This window comes from Anabrus simplex, chromosome 1 (assembly GCF_040414725.1).
Source record: "Anabrus simplex isolate iqAnaSimp1 chromosome 1, ASM4041472v1, whole genome shotgun sequence".
NCBI lineage: Eukaryota > Metazoa > Arthropoda > Insecta > Orthoptera > Tettigoniidae > Anabrus > Anabrus simplex.
Genome location: NC_090265.1, coordinates 917253777 through 917281392, shown reverse-complemented (window position 1 = coordinate 917281392; position 27616 = coordinate 917253777). Strand labels below are relative to the sequence as shown.

Sequence of the window (27616 nt, the reverse complement as noted above, 5' to 3'; positions counted from 1 at the left end):
ATACGTTTACGTACTATTTCATTGGTGTACTTTTCAAAAAAAATATTTTTGAAATTGATGCATGTTCCCAATTGTTGAGAGGACGGCGGGCTCCTGAGACTGGAAGCGAGTCGCTGGTGGGAGGAATAGGAGGTTCAGATGCAGTTTCCTGACGAGTATCTGTCGGTGTTGACCGTCAAGCGTCGGGTTGGTTGTGCATCTTCTGGAGGGGTGGTTGGGGCGGACCTTTTATACTGAGGTATGTTGGTGTCCCACTTTGGAGATGGAACTCGACGTAGAAATCTCGCCTGGTAGTTGGGATCAGCGAAGGAGGACATGCTGGCAGCATGGTAGACTACGGTGGCGGAGTCGAGGGCGGCTGACGCAACAGAAGTCGTCGATGTAGTGGTGGTACATGTCCCACTGGTGGTGGTGACAGCGTTATGATACATGACGATCAAGTTCGCTGCTCTGCAATATTCGGTGGAGAAGGCAGAAACGTAGACTGTCCTCTCGGTGAGCGGGGAGCAGAAAATAAGTCGCCCTGAAGTAGCAATACCAGTCCTGAGGTAAAACCTCAATTCGAGCATCACTCAGTCCACCTGTCTATATACTTTTTAAGCGACTATAAATCGCCGTGCTAGAGTTCGGTGTGCGGATGTATACGGACGTGAGGACTTACGCACTGGTATAAACTGTCACTGCAGTCGACGAAGGATACTGCTTTGTGCTCAGACGGCTAGAACTATACAATCCACCGTGGTCCCTAATCCGTTAAGGGAGGCAGGGATGAAATGGCTTCATAGAGTAGGAAGATTAGCATGGAGTGTTGGTGAGGTAACTTCAGATTGGACAAAAGCAGTAATTGCACCTATCTATAAGCAAGGGAACAGGAAGGATTGAAACAATTATCGAGGTACCTCATTGATCAGTATACCAGGCAAAGTATTGACTAGCATCATAGAAGGAAGGGTGCGATCAGTAGTTGAGAGGAAGTTGGATGAAAACCAGTGTGGTTTCAGACCACAGAAAGGCTGTCAGGATCAGATTTTCAGTATACGCCAGATAATTGAAAAATGCTACGAGAGGAATAGGCAGTTGTGTTTATGTTTCGTAGATCTAGAGAAAGCATATGACAGGGTACCGAGGGAAAAGATGTTCGCTATACTGGGGGACTATGGAATTAAAGGTAGATTATTAAAATCAGTCAAAGGCATTTATGTTGACAATTGGGCTTCAGTGAGAATAGATGGTAGAATGAGTTCTTGGTTCAGGGTACTTACTGGGGTTAAGCTATGCTGTGATCTTTCATCTTTGCTGTTCGTAGTTTACATGGATCATCTGCTGAAACGTATCAAATGGCAGGGAGGGATTCAGTTAGGTGGGAATGTAGTAAGCAGTGTGGCCTATGTTGACGACTTGGTCTTAATGGCAGATCGCGCCGAAAGCCTGCAGTCTAATATCTTGGAACTTGAAAATAGGTGCGATGAGTATGGTATGAAAATTAGCCTCTCGAAGACTAAATTGAAGTCAGTAGGTTAGAAATTCAACAGAATTGAATGTCAGATTGGTGATACAAAGCTAGAACAGGTCGATAATTTCAAGTATTTAGGTTGTGTGTTCTCCCAGGATGGTAATATAGTGAGATTGAATCAAGGTGTCGTAAAGCTAATGCAGTGAGCTCGCAGTTGCGATCGACAGTATTCTGTAAGAAGGAAGTCGGCTCCCAGACGAAACTATCTTTACATCGGTCTGTTTTCAGACCAACTTTGCTTTACGGGAGCGAAATCTGGGTGGACTCAGGATATCTTATTCATAAGTAAGAAGTAACAGACATGAAAGTAGCAAGAATGATTGCTGGTACAAACAGGTGGGAACAATGGCAGGAGGGAACTCGGAATGAGGAGATAAAGGCTAATTTAGGAATGAACTCGATGGATGAAGCTGTACGCATAAACCGGCTTCGGTGGTGGGGTCATGTGAGGCGAATGGAGGAGGATAGGTTACCTAGGAGAATAATGGACTCTGTTATGGAGGGTAAGAGAAGTAGAGGGAGACCAAGACGACGATGGTTAGACTCTGTTTCTAAGGATTTAAAGATAAGAGGTATAGAACTAAATGAGGCCGCGGCACTAGTTGCAAATAGAGGATTGTGGCGACGTTTAGTAGGCTAAATTCACGGAGGCCTGCAGGCTGAACGCTGAAAGGCATAACGGTCTGTAAAGATTATGTAGACTATGTATGTATGTATGTATGTATGTATGTATGTGTAATAATAATAATAATAATAATAATAATAATGACAGCGTATATTTACTATACTCTTGTGGCCAGTTCCCTTTTTGTAAATGTGATCATGTAGGCTAGTGCCTGGTGCACTGTCTATCAGAACAAGTTCATCGATGTAGTCCGCCCAGGCTCGCATTGTTTGCAGGCCAGTCTGCTGCCAGCTTGTAATTAGACCAAGGAAATTTATTGGACAGTTCCGATCTAGGCCGAACGCAAGTATTTCATTCATACCGATGGGAGGTCGCTTTGTTTAATGTAGCGTGGAGCATTCTGAAATCTTTAGGTAGCAGTTCAGGTTATTAGTACGCACATAATTGTTAGGTACTAAAACGATCCTGAGAGCAGCTGATAAGGCATTGGCTCCTTGTCTTTAGGACTAAAATACTTATTTATTAGAATGTGTTGCTTACTTCACCGTGATGACTTTATATACCTTTGGTCATCAGCTAGCTCTCTCCACACCCCCCCCCCCCGCCCCCTCACCCCTCCTCGACCGTTTTAACCAATTCATTACTATGTCATCTTTTTCCGTCCGAAACATTAGATTCACCTGTTACCTTATCGTCACACCCAGGTACTGTACGGCTAAATGTTCAATGTCGTTTGGCTGTCAAGTGTGGAACACTATGAACTTTCATCTCCTGCTTCAGAAACGACCTTGCTATCGCAAGAAATATCTAAAAAAAATTAATAATGTTATATGCAAATTACAAGCCGGCTTCGTGGTCGTGGGGTACCGAACCTGCCTTTAACTTCGAGGTTCAGGTTCCCTTCCTGGCCAGAGCAGTGATATTTACCTGGATCTGAGGGTTTGTTCGAGGTCCCCTCGGCCTACATAAAAACAACTGAGAAGCTATTGACTCTTGAGATAGCGATCCCGGTCTAGAAAGGGAAGAATAATGGCCGCGAGGACTTGTCGCGCTGACCACACATCAACTCGTAATGTGCAGGCCTTCGAGTGGAGTAGCGGTCGCTTGGTAGGCCTAGGCCTATCAGGCCTGTAGCGCCAGGTTTTTTTTATGTGTTTTGATGTGAAAATTGGCATTTATATGAAATTTGACATAATAATTGTGAATCATGCTAACGAATTAATAACGTAAAGCTAGGGTTGTAAGTTAATAGCGCTAGCTAGTATAAGAGAACGGTTTCCCTTTTGTTTTAAATATCTTAAATGGTAAGGCTTGAATTGACTGTTGTGTAATTTGCTGTCTTTCCATTTAATGCAGGGTGGCTACTGTAAAAGGATTCTTAGCATAATTGTAGCTTAGCGTAGATTAATTCATTTCCCTCTGTGTTTGTGTGTGGTACTGTAATGATTTTACGTAGCATGGAGGTATGCAATAAGGTTATTGGTTTAGTAGTTATTGGTATTTCACCTTAGAGGGCATTATCACTGAAGAGAAAGAAAGGAGGAAACTCCCTTCCCCAGGAAATATTAGGAAATTGGTAAAGGGTAGCAGAGGGGTATTATTCTTCTTCCATCTTCCAACGTATAGCTGATGGCCCAGACAATACCGCCATTTTTACTACTACATCAATCAAACCAAATACTCTCGAGCAGCTGCGTGTACTTGGCACGTACTCGTACTTATACACTGACTGAGCAAATGTCATGGGATAGCGGAGCACTGGTGTGCAGGTGTGTTGTCTGCGCACCACACGCCCCCTGTGCCAGCGGCAGTTGTATAGGACACCTTGTGAGCAGTGGCTGTGCATGTGACAGGTGTAACATGGAACGTCGTCGTGAGCTGACACCGTTCGAACGGGGTATGCTGGTCGGTGCCCGACGGATGGGAAGTGCGATTTCAGAAGTGGTGCGGGAATTCGGCTTCACACGATCAACCGTGTCCAGGGTGTATCGTGAATGGTTGAATGTGGGTGTCACCGTCCACAACAGACGAACGACCGGCCGTCCAGCCACCCTCGATGACCGTGACCGGCGACATCTGAAACGGATTGTCAGTAGTGACAGACGGGCAACCGTCCAACAAATCACGGCTCAATTCAACACAGGCCGTGCTAGACACGTCTCCCAGTGGACAATCCGTAGGAACATGGGCTCTAGGGGGCATAGGAGCCGGCGCCGCACACGGGTGCCACTGTTAACCCAACGTAATCGGGCACAACGACGCGTATTTGTCGCCAGTCACCAGGGATGAACACTGGAACAATGGCGTAACCTGATATGGTCGGACGAATCACGATTTCAACTGCACCATGCCGATGTGAGGCACCGTGTATGGCGCAAACCACATGAAGCGATGGATCCCGCCTGCCTCGAAGGTGTGGTCCAGGGCGCTGGTGTCTCTGTTATGGTCTGGGGTGCATTTTCCTGGTATGGAATGGGCCCCTAGTTGTTCTGGAAGAGACTTTTAATGGTACGCGGTATGTTGAGCTCCTCAGAGACAATCTCCACCCATTTTTGGCCTTCCAGCGCCCAGACCGTTCTGCGGTGTTTCAAGATGATAACGCGCCGCCACATCGCTCCCACGTCGCCTGGGAATGGTTCCAGGAACATGCAGCGGGGTCCAACGACTGCCATGGCCACCCAGGAGCCCCGATATGAATCCTATCGAGCATATCTGGGATGTCCTGGAACGCAGGCTCTGTGCCATGGATCCTGCACCCATGGACATACCAGCATTGGCGGCCGCTCTGCAAACGACTCGGTGTCAGTTGCGTCCAGAGGACTACCAGGGACTTGTCGACTTGTAGTTCATTTCAGTTGACAGATTTCGAAACGAAGTCAAGAATAATGAATTGATTGCAGTTAAATTGCTTCGAGAACTAAGGGAGGCCATTCAGGAGAGCAAGTGGTTAGAGCCTGCATAAGTACAAGTATCTGACTGAAGTGAATATTTCAGTTGTCAGGCATGTCTTACAGATTTTAAACATATTTTTGAGCGAAGTACACCAATCTCTTTCGTCACTGGTCGACGCTGTCCCGATTTCCTAATGTTACTAGAGGTTAATTGCCAGGGTTAGGATTTTAAGGTGCAAATTTCAGATGAAAAAAGGAAGGAAAAATTGCTCAAATAAGGTAATAAATATTGGCATATGGCCTCCGGAGAGGCCTGGTGCAGGACTTTTTCTAGTAGGCGGCCTATTAGGCGAGCTCATGTCTGTGAAGATGAGGGCCCTACCTAGGATGATTTCTAATGTTGAATATGCCACATACAACCAGCCCCCGAGCCATTGGAATTAACCAATTAAGGTTACATTCCCCGATCCGGCCAGGAATCGAACCCGGGACCCTCTGAACCGAAGGCCAGTACGCTGACCATTTAGCCAAGAAGTCGGACCTCAAATAAGGTAAAAAAAAGACAAAAAAGTGCTGGTTTATTCAACTAATTCAACGATTTATCTTTCCTCTATTGTAGTTTACTGAATTACAAAGAATTATTTCTAATTATCACTCATCAAAAGAAGGAAAAAAACATGAAGCTGTTGTACTTTCGAGATATTATGCACCTCTACATTTTTAAAAGTAAGTCCGTTTCTATTAGGAGATAGAATGACTTTGTAGATGTTAAAGCTTCCCTCGACATCCACAGAAACCTGTGGGGCAAACCTGTATTCACTCGGAATGGCAACTCTTCAGACGTGGCGAATTCCTTATTGTCTGAATTTTTCTGAAGACTAGACTCAAGTTTGCCTTTGATAAAGCCATCTAACTGCACCCTCACGGAAGTAAAAAGATCTCGTTTCCTTTTCTAGATTTTTTTCTTCTAATAGTTTAATAACTGCTGTCAGGTACTTGTAACTATGGACACAATGTAGTTCTGCTTCCAAATTATGTATTTTCTCTGGTAACAGAAGTTACCCCTTGGAAATTGCCCCTGCGTCGGCTGGATCAAAAAAAAAAAAAAAAAAAAAAAACCTCTCTAATTTTGTCAAAATTCTCACACAATATAGCAGTACTCTCAATCCACGATCCCCAGTGAGTAATAACCGGGAATGGAAAGAGCAATCCCGTGGTTTCCCGGTAGGCAACAACACGACTCGGAGCTTTCAGAATAATCTTCCTCAGGGCAGATATGAATATATTTGCGATGCCATATTCGTTCCTTATGGATTCATAAACCCTGTGAAGGGCATCAACCAAGTATGTCACATGCTTCAACGTATGAAATAAAGGTTTCAATTGGTTAACAGCTGAAGCCAGGTTTGGAGCTTGTTCCGTAACCACAAGAAGAAGTTTTTCAAACTCGATACCGGTAGGCCAGAGTCTGTGGCAGAAGTCCATAATTGATTGCATTACTGTACTGGCATTGGCTTTCTGCAGCTCATACATTTTTAACCACATGGGCTTAACGTTCTCCCCTGTTAAGTGAAAAAGTAAAATGTTAAAAATATATCGTTCTCTTGAGTCTATGGTTTCATCCACAATGATTCCCACATCGCAATCAAACACTTTTTCCTTGATTCTTTGTATGGTTTCTCGGTAAACAGGCTCCATGTAGATTTTTCTTAAAGTACTCTCATCGGGCATTGACATCTTTGTGTATTTTTCAAGAAATCTCTTGAAGGCTGGATGGTTCACCTTATTGAGTGGAATTTTTGCTTGTGTAAGAGCTGCACAGAAATCAGTGTTTAATTCCTTCAAAGTTTGGCTTTTTGAAGAACTCTGTTGAAACGCATTTCGTAATAGAGGTTGCCGCGATTTGTTTCCTTGAAGAGTCTTATTCGTTTGATGCTTAGAGCTGGAAATGTGGTGTTTGATGCAATCTCGCTAGTGTTTTTCGTCTAACAAAATGCTTGAATCATAAATAGTACATCGCATAACAGTTCCATCACTGTCTATGAAATCTTGTTTGAATTCCTGAGCCAGAGCAATAAATTGGGCACTGGACACCTTTGGCATGGTAAAATTTAGTAATACACTCGTTTAGTAAATTGCTAACACCAAATCACTTGCTAACTCGATGCGACTGTCACCCAACTCACTCTTGCGCTCACTCGCTCAGTTGCTGTCCACACTCTCTTATAACACCGCGACAGTTACAAGAATGTTCTTCAATACCCTCTCTCTTCGGGCATGCGGGTTAGGTGGCCTATCCTCTGGATTCTTCTGCTCTTCTGTTTCTGCATGATAGTTCCTTCTTTCTTCCTTCTCCTCCACACTCCATTCTTCAGTACTCCCAAATCTTCCTCATAACGTTTCTTTAATTCTCGGTTAGGCGCACGATTGATAGTTATCCAGCCACTACCACTTGGAATGAAGGAACTCCGGGAAAAGTAAGGGATATTGCTCTGTCACGAACATTGTTGCCTATTAACAGACCACTGCCTCCATAACCATCATCTCTGTGTGAACGCAGAATACGAAATCCAGGGAACATAAATGTTATACCAGCGTGAAATAAAGTCTCAGATAATTGATGTGCCGTTCATGTCGTTCTTTTTGAAGACTGTGTTTATGAGCTAGCGCTGATTGGCTATTCCACTGCAATATTTTTAAATTTAAGAGCTTCCATGAAGGTTTTGTATTATCATTTCGCGAAGTTCCGATGCCGATGGGATACCACTATTCGATAGAAGAATACCGTGTAGAAGCTTAGTTACTATGGGCTAGTTCTTGAGAATCTGCAGTAGCAAAAATGTAATTATGATTTCTGGATGTCTTCGGTACATTAGAAGGTAGTGTTTTGTAGTGCGTGTGCAATGTGTTGTGTTTTAATATATCCATGTTTTATCATTCGCATCGTAAATAGAAACAAATCTACGTAGTCCAATGCGTTGCAGGTCCCGGGGTTCGATTAGCCTGGTGTGAAAATGCGAAACCACGGAAAGCCAACTTTATTAATCAGTTATGAATAACAGTATACAATTCTTCTCTCTTAGTCAGAGGCTATGTGATTCTTTATTTTTCTACCCCGGAGGCAAGCTACGTAAGTAAACATGCCTTTTTTGTTCTGTGATAGATAGTTTTCAGTAGCTAGCATTTGCCTGGTTGAAAAATGACAAACCACGGAAAGCCAACTTTATTAATCAGTTATGAATAACAGTACACAATCCTTTTCTCATAGCCAGAGGTTATGTGATTCTGTAGCCAGATCAGATATTTTTAAACGGTATCCGCTGTCGTAAATAGTTAGTAAAAGAAAAGGGTGAAAAAGCAATTTTATGATCAAGGTAAGTTAACAACAGGTAAAGTTCTAGTAGCATATGTGATAATGCCAATGCAACACACCTATACCGAGCGAATTGGCCACGCGGTTAGTGACGTGTAGCCGAAAATGTGTATTTTTCCGTTTATATCTTCAGGAACCTTGGCCTACCAAGCGACCGCTGTTCAGCGAGACAAGACAGAACAATATTGTCGGGGTGCTGTAACATACAGTTCTAACATTTGCTTGGTATTTACTATGGGCTAGTTCGTGAGGATCTGCAGTAGCAACATTGTAATTATTATTTCTGACTGGGGATGCCCTCCTGTCAATGATTACAGCGTTGTGGTTGCACAACAAAGTAAGATAGTATTCGCATGTTCGATTCCCAGTCAGAACAGGGATTGTCTTGTAACAATATTCGTTAGAAGATGGTATCATTACACAAATAAATAATAAGACAATAGGCTGTTGTGTTTGCTGGAATATTTTGAGATGTTTTAAATTCTAAACGAATATCGACAGAAGATACAGTCGCAGCATTTGCTTGGTATTTACTACGCGCCAGCAGAAGATGCTATTTCGATTCTCCTTATTTATTGTCTTGCGTTAGAAGATGGATAGTGTCATCAAGGAGGACAGCGCTGTCCAAGCCATTCAGCATAAAAGAGTAAGTATATATACCATTCTGTCTGTATATATATGTGTGTGTGTGTGTAAAGAATCCTCTCCGCAGCGAGAGGACGCTGTTCATAGTTAGTTATTTGTTTGTCGGATGGGGACGTAAAGCCTTATGGTAATCTCACAGTGCTACTTGATAGAAAAAAGGGGTATATGTTACTGCCCTCTCCCTTCCTATTTCACGTGTAAGTATCTCAGATAATCAAAATGTAATTGCTAAATGAAGTGGGTGTTTGCGCGTAATGATAAAATGTATATGTATAAGTGCTACCTCACAGCATTAACTGGTCCTACAATCAATTCTGTATTTTTGCTTGTGTTCGGTTTTACGATTGAGTGTGTTGGGTGCGTATAACATTAAAGAGTAGTGTATGTTTGCTAATGTGTATTGTATGTTTGTTAACATATATAATCTGTTGTTATCTTACACATCAGAGAGTTTCATTGTTCAGTTCCATGTATGTAATTATTTTTTACGGTTACTGTGTTATGAATCATGGGTAGGCAGCATACATAATAAGGTATTTTTTATTCTACTATTACTCAATAAGAACAGGGTAGAGATAAGAGATCGAATCCATGATTTTTTAAATTCTGTTTGTGTCACAAAAGTTGATGTTATATTCGCAAAATAAGGAAAGAGCGGTAGTTTTATTCCATGCAATCATCATCTGTTTGCGTGTCAATTTCTCTTCTTTTTATCAACAACATACCGTGCACCCTCCTCCTCCTATCATATAATCAAGGTAGGTTTTTTTTTCTTCAGAACACGATGGGAATATATGCTGACCATTAAAATCTTTACTGTAAGATAACAGACTATATAAGTTCCAAACACACAAAGAAAGGTTGCTCTTGGTAGAGGGGCACAGCGTTTCCGGTCCTCTGTAACAGGATTGATTAACAACATGTTTTATCTTGTTCAGGAGGGGAGGTCACAACGTCGGATGGAGAAATAAAGCCTTAGCGACGGTGTAGTTGGGCTTCTTCCAAAAATAGTAGAAGGGAGGGCATCTGTCCGTAAAACTGTGTCAGATAAGGGTAAAACTATGAGGAGGAGGAGGAGGAGGGATTGAGCTGACTTCCGTTACGTAACGCTGTCGAGAAAGGCAGCTAGCCTTAAAACTATTGTCCCAGTAAGTTTAGGCCTTCGAAGATGTTTGTTGGGAAGGGACATGTCGGGAAGGGCAGCTAGCCTTAATCCTCTGAGGTTAGGCCTCCCTGTAAGATGATGTCGAGAAGGGCAGCTAGCCATCAAACTATAATCCTTTGAGGTTAGGCCCCTCCAAGATGGTGACGGGGAAGGGATATGTCGAGAAGGGCAGCTAGCCTTAGTCCTCTGAGGTTAGGCCCCCTCTAAGATGATGTCGAGAAGGGCAGCTAGCCTTCAAACTATAATCCTTTGAGATAAGGCCCCCTCCAAGATGGTGTCGGGACGGGGCATGTCGAGTAGGGCAGCAAGCCTTAAATCTAGAGTCAGGACCCCTCTGATGGTGTCATCTCGAGAAGGGCAGCTAGCCTTAAAACTATAGTCCTCTGAGGTTAGGCCCCCTGGCAATGCCCCTTCAAGGTAATAGCAGTAAGGTTAGGATCGTTCCATTTTACAAACATTCCGCGCCTGCCCATGGCTAAGTCCCGTCATGATAATAGCAGTAAGGTTATAGCGATCGTTCACTTTTTTTAAATTCGGTGTCAAAACAAGTGCACGTGGTTAGGGCTTGTCAAGGTGGCTGCTATTATCTTGACAGATGTCACTTATTCAAATTCCGCGACCCCACGTAGTTAAGATGGCAGCAGAGAGGTTAGGACCTGTGAAGATGGCAGCAGTGAGGTTAGCCACGTTCACTTGTTTCAATTTCCGCGCCAAAACAAGTGCACGTGGTTTTGGACCTGTCAAGATGCCAACTGTCATCTTGACAGCTGTCACTTATTCAAATTCTGCGCCCACGTAGTTAGTTAAGATGGCAGCAGTGAGGTTATGACCTGTCAAGATGGTAGCAGTGACGTTAGCCGCGTTCACTTGTTCAGCAAATGCACGTGGTTAGGACCTGTCAAGATAGCAGCTGTCATCTTAACAGCTGTCTCTTTTTCAAAATTCCGTGGCCCACGTGGTTAAGATGGCAGCAGTGAGGTTATGCCCTGTCAAGATGCCTGCATTGAGGTTCTCTTGTTTAAATTACGCGCCCACGTGGTTACGACCCGTCAAGATGGCAGCTGTCGTCTTGACAGCTGTCAAAAGCACTGGATTTCAAAATTCCACGCCCTTACGTGGTTAAGATGGCAGCGGTGAGGTTAGCCATGTTCACTTGTTCATAAACAGTAAGGTTAGGGTCTGTCAAGATGGCAGCAGTGAGGTTAGCGACACTCTATTGTCAAAAAATGTGAGGTTAGGGTCCGTCAAGATGCGTCACGGTGACGCGGTCATGACGTCATGGGGTCAATGACCTCCGGTGCTGACTCAGCAGAGAAAATGCTGACGAGGTTGCTCAGAACCTGTATATAGCCCGTGCTACAATCATTTCATCCTCATCACGACGCGCAGGTCGCCTACGGGAGTCAAATGAAAAGACCTGCACTTGGTGAGCCGAACATGTTCTCGGACACTCCCGGCACTAAAAACCATACGCCATTTCATTTAATTTTCTTTCATCTTGTCTAGATCCCTTCTCCTTGCATTCCTTCCTTTCTTCATTTTCAGATAGCTTTTCATGACCTACAAGTTCAGGTCAGAGTCCATTACTGCTCCTCGGAAAGTTTTGCAATCCAACCTGGTTTCTGAATCTCTGCCTAAACATAATGCAGTCTATTTGATATCGTCCAGTGTCCCCATGTTTCGTCCACGTATACAACCGTCGTTTGTGCTGTTTGAACCAAGTATTAGCAAGACATAAATTATAATCGAAGCAGAATTCAACCAGCCGACTTCCTCTTTCATTACTTTGTCCGAGTTCGAATTCTCGTACTCTTTTACCCTTCATTGGCCTACCAGTGCATTCCAGTCTTCCATCACAATTAGATTCTCGACACCTGTTACATATTATATTTACATCTTCTATATTCTCTTCTTATATTCTGTCGATCTCTTCATCATCCGCTGAAATAGTAGGCATATAGGCATGCACTATTGTCGTGGGCATTGGTTTGGTGTCTGTCTTGACAGTCCTTTCACTATGCTGGTCGTAGCAACTTATCCGCGTTCCTATTTTCTTATTCACTATTAAACCACTTTTTCCCTTCTTTGATTTTTGTTGTTGATAATTCTTTAGTCGCCTGACCAAACATCCTGCTCTTCCTGCCAACGCACTTCGCTTAAACCTACTACATCTAACTTTAGTCTGTCCACCTCCCTTTTCAGATTCTCTAACCTACCACAACGATTCGAACTCCTAACATTCCACGCTCGGACTCGCAGAATGTCAGTATCCATCTTCCTAATGATTGCCCCCTCTCGTGTAGTCCCCACCCCGAGATCCGAATGGGAGACTATTTTACCTCCGGAATATTTTACCCGGGAGGAAGCCATCATCAGTTCATCATTCATGCAGAGAGAGCTACAAGTCCTGGGGAGTTACGCCTGTAGTTTCCCGTTGCTTTGAGCCTTGTAGCAGTATCAAGTTGAGTATTAATACAAGGCCATATCAGTCATCTAGACTACCGCCCTTGCAACTTCTGAAAGGCTGCTATCCTCCTTTCGATTAGCTATTCGTAAGTCTGGTCTCTGGACAGATACCCATCCGATTATGGTTGCAGCTGCGGCTCAGCTATCTGCTTCATTGGGACGTGCAAGCCTCCCCATTGCGGCAAGGTCACATGGTTCGCAGTGGCGGATGGAAATGAATATCGTAATATACTCTTCGTGTAGGCATTACGGTTTCCGGTTGACCGACGTGATGATCAAATTTGATGGTTTTCCATACCATTGTATCTTTTATACGCACTTTTACCGTATACAGATTATATATTTTTTGTCTTCCAGAAAATTCGTTATTCTTGTATGTCATCAGTAGGTAATTGATTTGATCTTAAATACCTATTATTTTTCTTAGTGAAAGAAGAGGCATTTCAGTTTTAAATTCGTTTTAAGTCATTTGTAGTCAATATATGGCAATTTTATAATGTCTATAATTGCCCGTATCACTGAACAAGTTGCAACGTGACACGGTGCGTGTAGCAATAGGCTTTCATGCGAGAGACTGTGGGGGATGAACTCCACAATCAGCGTGCCTGAAAATGATTTGCTTGGTTTTCCAATTTTCACTATATGACTACTTCCTGCCCAGTTCTAGCCCAGCCCTTTTCTACCCTGCCATCGCCATAACCTATCTTAGTTAGTGCGATGTTAAACCGCTAGTGAAATTACCTGTATCAGCTTGGTGATATGTCGAAATTTCACAGTTTATTAGTACGTATATTTTCAATTCTCGCCCACATCCATTTTTGTCTTATTGTGGTCTCAGTGTTACATACTTTGTAATAGGATGAAGAAATACTAAGTAGTGCTGTAGCCTAGCCGACCGTGTACAAGCACAGTGGCCGACATCAAAGAACGAGGAAGAGGTCTCCTGCGGGACTAAATTCCGGCACCTCGGCGTCTCCGAAAACCGAAAAGGTAGTTAGTGCAGCGTAAAGCCAATGAAATTCTTATTATTTGAGGAAGAGGTCCCACAGATGTGTCTGAAAGTTGGGGAGGGAACGAAAATACGTCTGCGATGGGCAATGGTTCCAAAGCAGAATTTGAATTGACAAATATGTTGACATTCTGAGCTCCAAAACAACATAAAAGCTATCGTAGTATAATGCTAAATAGTTGTGTAGCTTAGTTTCACTTTCATTTGTACAAAACAAGTGACCGTGCCTGCACAAGAGCGGACACAGGTTTTATCGTATTATCTCCACCGTTTCTTCCTCGTTAGAATCACACAGCAGTTGCCTTCGGACCTCCGAGCCGTATGCTCGTAGGGCTAATATGTTATCGAACCTCGTTTAGTTTTCGAAGAATAGAAGTGCATTTCTATTGCATTTCTAAGATTCAGTGAGATACTATTTAATTGCTACCCTGATTGATTCGGAATTATTCTAAGAATGCATTGAAATTTCATGCTTCCAAAAGCAAAGGCCACAGGAGTTCATTGTGAAATTATGTTCAGTGTTTTAATTAACTTACACTTTGGGACCTAACGGTAACGGTATTGGTACAAACGTTATTGATATCGGACGGAATCCCAAGACGAGAACTGTCTGATGTGGTGGAATGAATATTTCAAGGCGAACAGTCCGTCTGTGTGATTACATATTGATTAAATGTGGCTTTTAAGATCCTGAGAGACGGGAACAAAACAAATTGCTGAATTTGTCAGGAAAAGAACAGTAGCCTGACTCTCACTACGTATTGAAAGGATCCTACGCAAAAAGAGTGAACGGTTCAGAGTTAAAATGACGACCATTTGTAGAAGCAGACAGTGCTGAAAGAAGACACATTGGTCGTTCACGGAAGTTGTTACGTGAGTGTGCCGTCAGAAGTCGAAAACGAAAATTGCGGCCATTGCTGGAAACACACACTACTAGTAAAATTTCTCTTGATGCGGGAATGGTTTTGTGATGTATTGGTAGGCGTAAGGCTGCACAATTAGTTAACCAAGTATCAAATTTCTCCCTAGAAAATTATACGAAAAAGCATAGCAGTCTTTAAATAACAAAGAACCCATTCACATGGCATGCGATGAGGCTTTTTTTATATCAAAAGTTCACAAAGGAGCTGCTCACCCCTTTATGTCAGATATTATTATTATTATTATTATTATTATTATTATTATTATTATTATTATTATTATTATTATTAAGCGTTTGGCATTACATCACTTAAAAATCTTAATTACAGTAATATACAATACAAATACTTTACACTAGTACATTCATATTTTTTATGTACCGTAGTCTTATCACCTCTGACTTTGTATTAAAAAACGCTGAGATTACCTGTATACGCACTCAAAGGACACTCTGCAACAATATGTCGACTCGTCTGCTTTGCAAAGCCAGATCTATATTCTGGAGAAGGAACCTTGCCCCACTCGGAGAGTAGATCCTAGCAACTGCCGTGGTTGCTCCGTATTCTGTTTAGTGTTGACCACGTCGTACGTCACAGATCAAGTTCCCGTGGTTTCTTTCTTACACACAGAAAACTTTGTAGTGTTGGGGGAGTGCTGTTACACCATTCTTCCATCCGGACTTCCTCACAGTTGAAACAATGTTCCACCAAGGCTGCCGTCAGAAGTCTGAGTGTTCTGAGTGGTGGGTGTCTTGATCGAAGCGTGTTGATTCCAGTGCCAGGTATGTCCCCATGGATTGGTAGCTGTTGATTGTTGATTTTCTTGTATTCCCTTGTAAGGGCACGTTTTCTTCTCAAATCGGAAGGAGGAATGTGGCTCAGGGCACGTAGCCAATAAGGTTAGTTTGGACTTGTTTTTGCCGGTTATAATACGCACGGCCTGATTTAGTTGGGCATCGATTCACGCCGTGTGACAACTGTTTAACCAGACGGGGTAGCCGTATTCCGCAGCAGAATGTACTAGACCAAGGACAGATGATCGTAATGTAGATGCTGTGGAGCCCCAGGTGGTACCGCATAGCTTTTGAAGGATGTTATTTCTGGTCCTTAATTTAGCTGCAGTGTTTGTTAGGTGCTCTCTGAAGGATAATGTTCTGTCTAGGGTTATCCCAAGATATTTCGGATGTGTATTATGGGCTAGGTGATTTCCCTCCAAGTTAATGTTCAGTTCTTTATTGGCTAACCTATTGTTTAGGTGAAAGGATGCAGTTTCCGTTTTATTAGCGTTCATTTGAAGTCCCCATTTACGAAAGAACTGTCCCGAGACAGCTAGATTCTCAGTTGGAGTTCTGTTGAGTTGCTATAACCCAATCATCAGCATATCCAAACTTCCTGGATTGTATTGGAGATATGTCTGCTATATACAAGCTAAACAATATTGGGGCTAGTACAGAACCTTGGGACAGACCATTATTAAGGATCTTTTGCCAGCTGGTAGTGTTGCCTATGATAACCTGGAATGGTCTTTCAGTGAGCATATTATTCAGAAGTTGAGCGACTCTTCTACAGGGTATCATACTGAGCAGTTTGTAGATTATGCCTTGTCTCCAGACTGTATCATATGCCGCAGATAGGTCTATAAAAACAGCAGAGGTCTTATATTGTTTCTGGAAACCAGTTTCAATGTAAGTTGTTAGTGAAAGTACCTGATCAGTACAGCTGCGGTTCGGTCGAAATCCTGCTTGTTCTAACGGGACTACTTTGAGTATCTCTGTACTTATTCGATAATACAGGAGTCTCTCCAGTAATTTGTACATCATGCTCAAAAGAGAAATTGGTCGGTAGCTCTGAGGTTTGTCATAAGGCTTGCCTGGTTTTAAGATGGCGATGATCTTTTTCCACTTCATAAGCCTAGGAATGCAGCCTGTTTATAGAATACTGGAAAAGAATTGAGCTAGCCATATTCTAGCATATTTACACAGTGCAGAAGGAATTCCGGGTGTATGCCATCAAATTCTGGGGGTTTATTAGGCTTTACGTCTTGCAAAGCGTTCGGTATGTTTTCTGCAGTGAATGGACAAGAGTTAGCACTATCCTTTGGACATCCTGCTTTCAGAACTTTCAATTAGCATTTCACTTTCCTGTTGTGACAGCGGTCAATGGAGGACCTAGATGTCGAGACAATATGTGAGGCAACTATATTAGGTCTTATGAGTGGTTTTACATGTTTTTTTGGTTTTCAACGCCTAATTTACGTAATGAGGACCATACCTTCCTACTGGAGCGTTTGAAGTCGAGATTTTCAACCGTTTCTTCCCATTTCAGCCCACGAGCTGTATCTAGGCTATGCAGCAGTTCATCTGCTATTTCCTGATCTCCAGTTGAAAGGAAATCTTAATGTAATTTCATGCTTTCTTCAGACTATCGAGGAATATATTCTTTCCGGAATCCTCTTGGTATAAACCTTTTTGCTGTACTGAACACTGCACCCACAAATGTCTCATAACTTTTGCTTGTAGCTGGAATCCAACCTAAGATTTTATCAGGGTTTCCAAAGAAACCAGACCAGTTTGCGTTTTGGAAGTTTTAACGTGGGCGAGGTATAGAGTTCACCAGTGGGACTTTCATGCCAACTTCTAATATCATTGGACTGTGCTGACTGTGCGGAAAGTTAGACAAAACTCTTCGTGTAGATACTAGCGGTATTTGATTGATGTCTGGAATTACAAAACAGAAATCTGGATTGTATTCTTGCTTCCAGGCAGCTGATCTAAACGTACCTTTCTGCTTGGCATCAAAAATGAGGTGAAAACTATTTTCTTCAGCCCATGTTACTAAAGCTTCACCATTTAAATCGTTAGAATTATACTTCCATTGTTCATGTTGGCTATTGAAGTCTCCCAGGTAAACAGCTGGATGAGGATATGGGTGAAGGACTTTGGTTGGCCATTGAAATTGCTGGGGGTTTGTAGATATTTACAACTGTTACGTCTCCAACTTTTACAGCAATTTCGTGGATGTTATTACTGATCCTTGATAGGATTAACAAAGCATCGTTTACGGTGTGTCGTAGCCTACATATGTTGCAACACCATATACCTGGTATGTCAGGTAAGAAGCTCACAATGCCGATATATTCCCAAGTGTTCACATGTTTCTCAAGACAAGTTGTTTTACTCAGGTGAAATTGCGATCACTGACTGTTCGTAGTTGTTTCATTATACTGCACAGCGTCTAGTGTCGATACAGCTGGAGGTGCTCTAGCAATAAGGGGTAGGCATAGACACACGTCGATTTCTTAGCACGGTAGACAAGTCGGGTTGCGATAGCGCTGCTGGACAAAGTCAATACAAGCAACTATTTTCAATAATGAAAGAGAATATATAAAACCTTGCGAGTTGGCCGTGCGGTTAGGGGTGCACAACCATAAGCTTGCATCTGGGAGATGTGGGTTCGAACCCCACTGTCGGCAGCCCTGAAGATAGTTTTCCGTGGTTTCCCATTTTCATACCAGGAAAATGCTGGGGTTGTACCTTAATTAGGGCCACGGCCTCTTCCTTCCCACCCCTAGCCCTTTCCTGTCACATCGTCGCCATAAGATCTGTCTGTGTCGGTGCGACGTAAAGCAAATTATATGAAAAGAAGAAAGAGTATATTGAAAATTTGAATATATTTCTTATCTCAATAGTACGACTTCAAATGACCAAGTATTTTGCTGCTGGTATCAACTCGAGTCAAGGGAAAAAATAATTTTATGGCAAAATCCTTTGCCTTCCTCGACAAAATACCGTCGACTTAGCAAACTCATTTTGAGAAAAGAAAGTCCCGAGTTAACAAAGAAAAAAATCGGTAACATAAAGTCACATACATTCATGGAAGTAAGTATTCATACACTGAGTGTAGAAAAGTAAACTTTACTTTTGTCACTGTGAAACAAAAATACTCATTGGATTTGCAACATATACTGTACATTCTTGATTCACACTATAGCTATGCAGGTAGAAAAAAACAAGCATTTACAAAACATACTACAGGAACTTACTAATAAATGCTCTTTTGCAGTGCGAAATAAGTATTCATACACTGACTAAAAATAGAACTTATTACAAACCACAACAGGTTTAATACTTCGTATGCATACCTCTCCTATGTATCACTTCTCTCAATCTCTTTGGCATGGAAGGGCTTTTGTGTGTGTAGTATGACGAAATACTTTGCCATTTCCGAAACAGGCATTCTTTCAAAGCTGTCTTACTATGAATTGCGTGTTTTCTCACTCTTGCTTCAAGTTCACTCCACAGGTGGTCGATTGGATTCAGCTCCCGACTCTTGAGCTGGATTTTTGAGTGTGTGTGGCTTGTGATACAGCAGCCACAGACGTACAGTGCCGCTGTATGTTTTGAGTCAGTATCTCATTGAATATAATGATTTCTCGCAAGACCCAAGGCATCTACTCTTTGTTGTAAGTTCTCTTTGAGAATATTCACACCCATATCATGACTTCTTCACCGTGGCTTTAGGGTTTGGAGGGTCTAGTTCTAGGTCTAGGTTTGTATTCGGTCTCCTCCATACCAAAATCCTAGTATCCTTGTGAAATATATTAAATTTGCTTTCATCCGTAAGTAATATCGTATCGAAAAGTCTGTTTCCTTTGATACATACTCTTGTGGTAATTCCAATCTCCATATATTGTTATTTTGTTTTAGTTTTAGTAATGTTGGGTCTTCATCTAAGTACGCTGGCTCTGCAGCCGGAACGGTTGAAAATGGTACGGATTGCCCTTTGGGTGGTGTCTTTTCCGAAGTGGTCACTAACATGTGCAAATTTTTCAGGCGCTGCCAATTTAGGAGATGTGTTGATCATTCTTAGCAGAATTGTAGTCTCTCTTGTCGTAAGCTTCTGTGGACGAACTCTTCTTCTTTCACTTTGATTGTCTGTCCTTACATCACTTAATGATGGATTGCGCAGTTGCTCGACTTTTCCGATTATACTTGCAATTTCAGAATTGATTTCGGATACAATAGTATTTCTTTCTCCACGGTCGTTTTCTTCCCTCTGCGGCCCATTCTGCTGTTCCACAGTACGCACATCTTGTCAGCTGATACTTCACGGTACACCACACGACTACACAAGTGTTCCTTATACTATGGGAGTGGATCAGCTGTTGCTTTGGTTACAACTAGTCTGGTGTATGGATACTTGGTTCCTAGTTGAATGGCGTACTAATTACAGCATACTTTCTTTTCATACAACACTTATCAGCTTAATTCACTATTAAAAACACGCAATGGAACAACACGTAAATAACAAGGTTTGCTACAAATTGGGATAAAACGGCCGTCAGCAGAACGGTCGTGGCGCATTATCAAAAGTTTCCTATCCATCCCGAAAGCGTTTGAACCCGCCGTAAACAATTTTCTGCTTACGTCTTCTGTTCTAGACACTTGCACCAACGTCACATGCGTCTCCGTCGCTGTTTTTCCCAATTTCTATTTAATCTTGATATTTATGCGTTGCTCCATTGCACTATGCCACGAGTCTTCACACGCACTATGTTAAACTGGCCGCAGCAGACTAACCTGTTTCATCTCCGTGTGTTCAGCGCTAAGTGGTCTTTCTCGAGATGTCCCCCCATTCACATACGCATGCACGTAGTGTTACCACACATTGCCATTGCGATATCGGTCCATTCACCACACTTTTTAGACACATCTTGTATTAGAATATGTGCTTGCGAGTTGTGTGGAATCATTCTCGTCAATTTATTTCAGTGAGTGTGGCGTAAGTTATAATACAAGTTACAGTAAACTATATTTGAAATCTAGTTGGTTACCCTATTGATTTTACACTTCAGTTAGTGTGTGATTGGTGAATCTCCTCTTGTATTTAGAAACAGATATTCCTGTTATTTTCTGTTGTCTAAAGTGAGAGTTTCAAGCGAATCTGTAGTAACAAGCTTTTAGGCACATGTAACATATTATTTTGACCTATATGAAGGGTGTAGCTTATTGGACAGCATCAAAGCCCTACACCTGTGTTGCTCATGGAAGTATTTTTCAGTTGCCTGAAATAGAATTATTTTCTCTCTCTCTTTTTCCCTCTCGCAGTCTCTTTAGTATCGTATGTTCATGTGGTTTACGAAACTGTCCGAATTCGCCTAAAAATGATTAATGAGTGATGGTTGTGATTATTGTTTAAAGAGAAAATACAACTGGGCAACCAGCCTCTTTGAACACTAATCAGATGGAAAAGATGGGAGAGGTTCGACCCTTCCAAGAATGAAATTACACGGCCACGGTGGGCCTGAAAATGAAAGACTCCCTAGGCCTCGCAAATCTAATACCGTCGGAGTCCACAAAGGAACAAGCGTTGTTTCAAGGAGATCAGATAGAAAAGGTGAAAGTGAGGAGACTGGCACAATTAAGAGGGAACAATGTCAGGCTGAAAACTGGAGGTCCCGAAGTTGTCAACTCACGCTCTCAAGCTAATGGCCTCTGGGGAAACCCCTTTCAGTCGCCTCTTACGACAGGCAGGAAATATCATGCATGCACTGTATTCTACTACTGCCTCCTGGGGATTGTGCCACTGTCGCCATCAACTGAAAGATGTCCGGCTCGTTGGCTGAATGGTCAGCGTACTGGCCTTCGGTTCGGAGGGTCCCGGGTTCGATTCCCGGCCGGGTCGGGGATTTTTAACCTTCATTGGTTAATTCCAGTGACCCGGGGACTGGGTGTTTGTGCTGTTCCCAACATCTCTGCTACTCGTGCACCATACACAACACTATCCTCCACCACAATAACACGCTACACACCTACACATGGCAGATGCCGCCCACCCTCATCGGAGGGTCTGCCTTACAAGGGCTGCACTCAGCTAGAAATAGCCACACGAAATTATTAACTGAAAGATGGTTGGTATATTCGCCGGAAGTGTGGTAGAATATTCGAACTTATAACTTTGTGTACATTATATTTAGGCTATTTATGTTTATCTTGTCATCGTAGAACATTCACACCCACCACACTCCTTATCTTGAATGCAGCGAGGACAGACGTGTTGATGCTGGGCTCCCTTATCTCTCTGTGTGCATTGTTGTGAAAATTGCATTGTTGTGAGTGAGCGGGATCCTTCCATCCTGGTAGTGGGTTTTGCTATCCTTTCCCGGTGTGCGGCGATAGCGCCCTTAGTGTTGTTGTGATCGGTGCTGTTTAGTGCATGCTTGTTGTTTTTGTTGGTTTTTTGTCTTGTGTCTCGGTGAAATCCTGTCTTAGTGCTTGTGTGTGATGGCAATGGCTTGCGCCCCGCCGGGAGGCGGGGACACCCCTGAATGCGCAATTGAAACCCCTCAGTGTTCTTCTGGGCCTTCTTCGAATGCTAGTTCTATTACTGTGCTGCCAAATATCAACGAAATAGACCCAAATTTAATTTCCGAGCTAGTTAACACTGGTAATGTTACCAAACTGGCTTCGATCCCGGCATGGAATACTCTAATTAGAAATAGAAGGAAAACTGCCCCTAGAATGCGCCTCCGAAAGGCGGCTAGAGTAGCGCGAAATCCGGTTACCACGGAAAACCGTTTTAGCGCACTAGCATCCCTCCCTTCTAGTGGCGAGTTTCCCCCCCTCCCTCCTCCATCTCAACCGCTGTTTATGCCAGCTACCCAGGTTGCTCAGTCGCAGTCTACAATCAGTAACACGACTGCGACTCAGTCCCAAGATGTGGCCCCACCTCCGTCCCCAGAGGCGCAACCTGGAACCAGCTCTGCGTCCCCTGGTGTTGCGGACGTCGAGATGGAGAGCGCCCCAAGAAAGAAAATTGCAATCCCCCCCATCGTGGTGGCTGATAAGAGCGATTATCAGCGCCATTACAAATTCCTAAAATCTAAGTGCACTGGCGACATCAGGGTAATCAACACGCGTGATGCCCTGAAATATCATGCCCAAAATGTAGAGGATTATAACCTCATAAAACAGTATTTTGAGGAGTCAAACGCCAGCTTCTACACCCACCAGCTCCCCGGCAATAGGCTCCTCAAAGTGATTATTAGAAATATTATTTCTACAGTAGGAGTAGACTGGGCTCGGGAGGAGCTCATGGGGATGGGGTACGAACCCCAAGACCTCCATCAGTACACCCGTCGTGACGCCACGACCAAAAAAGAAATCCCCCTCAATGTAATGAGCCTTACCCTTCCCAACACCGAGTACTCCAAGACCATCTACTCCGTGCAATACCTGTGCGGGTCGAAGGTCAAAATTGAGGCATTCAGGGGCCGTGAGGGCCCATCTCAGTGCTATAAATGCCAGAGGTGGGGCCACACGGCCAACTATTGCAAAATGATGCTGAGATGCGTCAAGTGCGGCGAAAACCACATGGCTGCGGCGTGTCCTCTTCAGGACAATGCCCCAGCCAGGTGCGTTAATTGTGGAGGAAGCCACCCAGCCTCCTTCAGAGGCTGTTCTGTTTATGTCTCCATTATGGAGCAAAAAGCGGCCAGGGAGGTCTCAAAAACTAAGAAAATCAGGACCCTCCCTCCCTCAAGAGTAGTTGACCCCAGCTTCTCTTTCGCTCAAGCGTCAGGAGGCGCCGCCCCCACCCCCGCCCCCACCCCCGCCCCCGCCGCACTTGGCGCGCCGACAGCGAACCCTGCCCCTCAAGCGGCGGCATCCCTCACGTCCGACCTCTCCGGACTGAGGGATGTCGTGGACCTCTGTAGGCAGGTAAATTTCCCCAAGCTGATACCGATAATAAAAGACACCGCGACCAAAATAAGATCATGTCCGACAACAATGGACAAAATTATGGTACTGATAAATGCTGCTATGCAGTATTTCTCAGAGCCCTAATTTTAAGGCTCATTCTGTTCTGACATGGACTTAACAATCTGTGCTTGGAACTGTCAGAGTGTTGTTGGTGAGAAATATGAGCTTGAAGCTTTTATTTCTGACCACAATATTGATATAATGCTGTTAGGGGAGACTTGGCTAAAACCTAATATGCCCTTCAAAATTAAAAACTTTACTGTCTATCGTAAAGACAGACTTCACGATGAGCACGGGGGCGTGGCGGTGCTGGTTAAGTCTAAACTTACACACAACCTGTTAGACCCCCTTCCTCATGGTGCTATTGAGTCTCTCGGTATCGAGATTAGACATGGAAATTATCACTATCGTATTTTTGCGGCCTATTCTCCTCCCAAGACTCCGCTACATACAGCGGAACTAGATTTATTATTAAACAACCCGTCCAGAGTCTCCTCTTTCATCATTGGTGACTTAAATGCCAAGCATCCAGATTGGAACTCACGAGTGACTAATCCTAAGGGAAGAACGCTACATAAATATATGAGGGAAAATGACATCGGAGTTTTTGCCCCTACGGAACCTACTATTTATCCCAGCAATGGTTCGCGTCCTGATGTCATAGACGTGGCAGTGACAAAATTTTATAATCAACCAATAAATTTTACAGTACCTAGGGAATTAAATTCAGACCATGACCCCATTCTTTTTCATCTTTCTTGGGTTAGGTTATCTGAGCCATCTTTTCCATTGTTAAACTCATCTTTGGACTATAACAAGTTCACTTGGCATGTTAATAAAAATCTTCAACCTTTTGAAATTAACAGCCGGGATGATATTGACCGGGCCGTGGAGCATCTTACTAATAAGATGCAAAACGCCCGTAAATACATCCTGAAAGCTGCTCGAAATTCAACCAATAGTGATAGGGGCAACAATGACAATCGTACGCCCACACAACATGGCGGGCGTACGATACGTCATTCCTCCCATATTAATAATAATAATAATGTTAATATGGGAAGCCGCATAGCCTGCCAAGATGACTCCACTCCTGAAATTATTAAGGATTTAATCAAAATTAAAAATGCGTATCGTAAAAGATGGCAAAGATTTCGGGACCCAGCGGACAGAGCGGAATACCGCGAACTCGCTCAAGAAGTCCGAAAACGATTACTGGAAAGAAAGGTGGAAAGATGGGAGGAATTCTGCCGTACCCTCACCGAAAACGAATCAGATCACGAGTTCTGGCGGGTTACTCGTTCTCTGAATCGCCCCTCCCCCCCCAGGCGAGCAATTCATGGCCGCAACGGATTAGCGTTCTCCCCTTATGATAAAGCTGAGGCCTTCGCTGACACAATTGAAAGTCAAAGTGTACCTCACGATCTTTCTGACGATGACGACGACGAAAACGAACTACGGACCCGAGAGGTACACAGAAAGGTCTCATCTTTTTTACAACAATGGACGCCTGACAATGACATATCTGACGTAACGCCTGCAGAGGTCCGCAGGGTTATAAAAGACTTAGATGAGAAAAAGTCTCCCGGGGATGATAGGGTTAGCAATAAAGAAATTAAATCTCTGCCTTACAGAGCAGTAATCTTTTTGGCAACCATTTTTTCGGCATGTTTTAAACAGGGATACTTCCCTAAGGTTTGGAAGACGGGCCGAGTGGTCGTCCTTCCTAAACCGGGGAAGGACAGATTGTTCCCTCAAAATTACAGACCTATAACCCTATTATCCCACATCTCTAAGATACTAGAGAGACTTATTCTCAACCGCCTCAATGCGTGCCTGAACGCCCACAATATACTGCGACCGGAGCAATTTGGGTTCCGGTCGAAGCGCAGCGCCCCTCTAGCGGCGCTGCGCCTCGTGCAGTATATTTGTAGATCATTTAATATACGGCGTAGCGTGCCAGCGGTATTTTTCGACGTAGAGAAGGCTTTTGACACCGTCTGGCACGAAAATTTAATAGCCAAACTTTTGGACCTTCATGTCATTCCAAATTACATTGTCAAAATTATAACGTCCTATTTAACACATAGGAAATTTTATGTCACTGTAGACGGAGAAAAATCCACCCCTCGGAGGCTACGAGCTGGAGTCCCTCAGGGTGGAAAAATCTCCCCCATACTCTACGCCCTATACGTGAATGATCTACCACAGTGGCAGGGAGTAGAAATCCAGCAGTATGCGGATGATATAGCTGTTTACGCCTCTAAAAGGAGAAACAGAGATACCATCACCATATTGCAATCTTGGATCTCTCTGTTCGAGAAGTGGTGCCTTCGGAACAGAATTAAAATAAATGCTGGCAAGACGCAAGCAATTGTTTTCTCTCGACGAAGGCCTAGCCTTGGTCATCTTATTTTACACGATACCCCCCTGTCCTGGTCTAATAAAATTAAGTATCTCGGCCTAACAATGGACAGAAGTCTTATCTGGAGAGGGAACATAGAACAGGCCCTGCAACGAGCATGGGCTCGTGTGGCAAACCTGGCGCCTCTGCTTTATAATAGATACATCTCTATATCCATAAAGAGAAAGCTCTATTTAGCATGTGTCAGGCCCATACTGCTCTATGGTTGCGAGGCCTGGGGCTATGTTCCCAAGACTCCTCTTTCTAAATTACAAGTTTTCCAAAATAAAATATTAAGAAAGATGACAAAAGCGCCCCTCCTGAGATCTAATAGGAAGATACGCACAGAAGTCCGTATTCCGACTATTAGAACTCAGATTAACAAGCTAACTAGGATGACCAAGGTTAGAATTCTCCAAGCCCAGTCTACTGATCAGGGCATCACGTTATTAAAACAGGTCATCCGGACCAAGAAGCCGAATACTCGTTATAAGTATCGCGGCCCTTGGCTCCTGTATGACCGGTAAATAAACCATTTCGGCCTTTTCCAAATTCTAACATAACCACGCAATAACTACCTAGAAATTACACCCTGAAAAGCCCCGTTTCTTAAGAATGCTACTTCTTCTTCTCCGTTCACCCTACGATTTCTAATTAGCTGAAAACAATAATTTAGCGAAGAGGGGGTTTTCTCCTCTGACTTGCAGGCTTTGCCTGCAAGACAGATCGCTTTCTCCCCCGCCAGTGCATGATTGCGATTTTCCGACTCATCGGCTATTCCTAGGAAACAGATGAGTAAAAGGGCATAGTTTTCGCCCTGGGACTCTCCAGTTCGATGCCTCCAACACCAAAAAAAAAAAAAAAAGTAGAACATTCGTTACACGTCTGATGTTTAAAAAATATAAAGCTCATCTTTGGACATTTCATCATTTTATTATGAATTTTTGAAATATTGCTTGACGAAATAGTTAATTTGTGGTGACGTTTTCATTACAATACTCCGCGAATGCGTACATCTTTGTCTTTGTGGCGTTCGGCAGTATTATTGTTTCCAGATTTGGGTATGATCGTAGTACTGGTTTTCTGCAGCCTGCGATCGTGTTCGTAGCGGCTGGATATTTTTCGTGCAGCAACTTATCCGATATAGGTGTACACCGTGCAGCTGACTACTGGTTACATGATGGGTTTTATCTTCTTACTAGATAACACTGAGAATGCTGGTAGCATTCTGTCGTAAATGTATTTATTTATTTATTTATTTATTTATTTATTTATTTATTTATTTATTTATTTATTTTACAAAATTACCCCTCGGTATTATTACAGGGTCGAGATTGCGTTTGAACGATTTCTTGTTCAATGCCTGATGTAATATTTATTGTTTTAATACTTTAATAATAACTGCTTGGTTTGAATTTTCTATTCAAATTGCAGTATTTGACTGAGACATAATAACTTCTTGGTTTGAATTTTCTATTCAAATGGCAGTGTTTGACTGAAACTGTGTAGGCTATATATATTTTGGCTAGTCTTCTGTCTGGTGTAATCGGCTCAGTACGATTTTATCTTTTCTTTCACTGATCATCTGAGACAGATCCGTCGTACTTTACTGGAAGGTAGCACTGATTCGATCTGGATTTGTCTAGTGGCTAGCTTTGCATCCGGCGGTACACAATAATTGACTTTTTGTGATCCTTCATACATGGTCGCTAACAGCACGGTCGTGAGAGTATTGGCATGACTGACAGTTTTTCCCAAATCGTCACATACATTGGACTCAACACCGAAGAGGTTCTTTAATCCATTCTCAACTTAATAAAAATGTTTAAAATATTGTTTTAAC

The 27616-nt window shown here is 43.1% G+C and overlaps 1 protein-coding gene across 1 annotated transcript in view; it reads left to right on the top strand.

Annotated features, from left to right (window-relative positions):
- twin (CCR4-NOT transcription complex subunit 6-like twin) overlaps positions 1-27616 on the top strand; it is a 201766-nt gene that overhangs the window by 17163 nt on the left and 156987 nt on the right. The gene's annotated exons all lie outside the window — the stretch shown is intronic.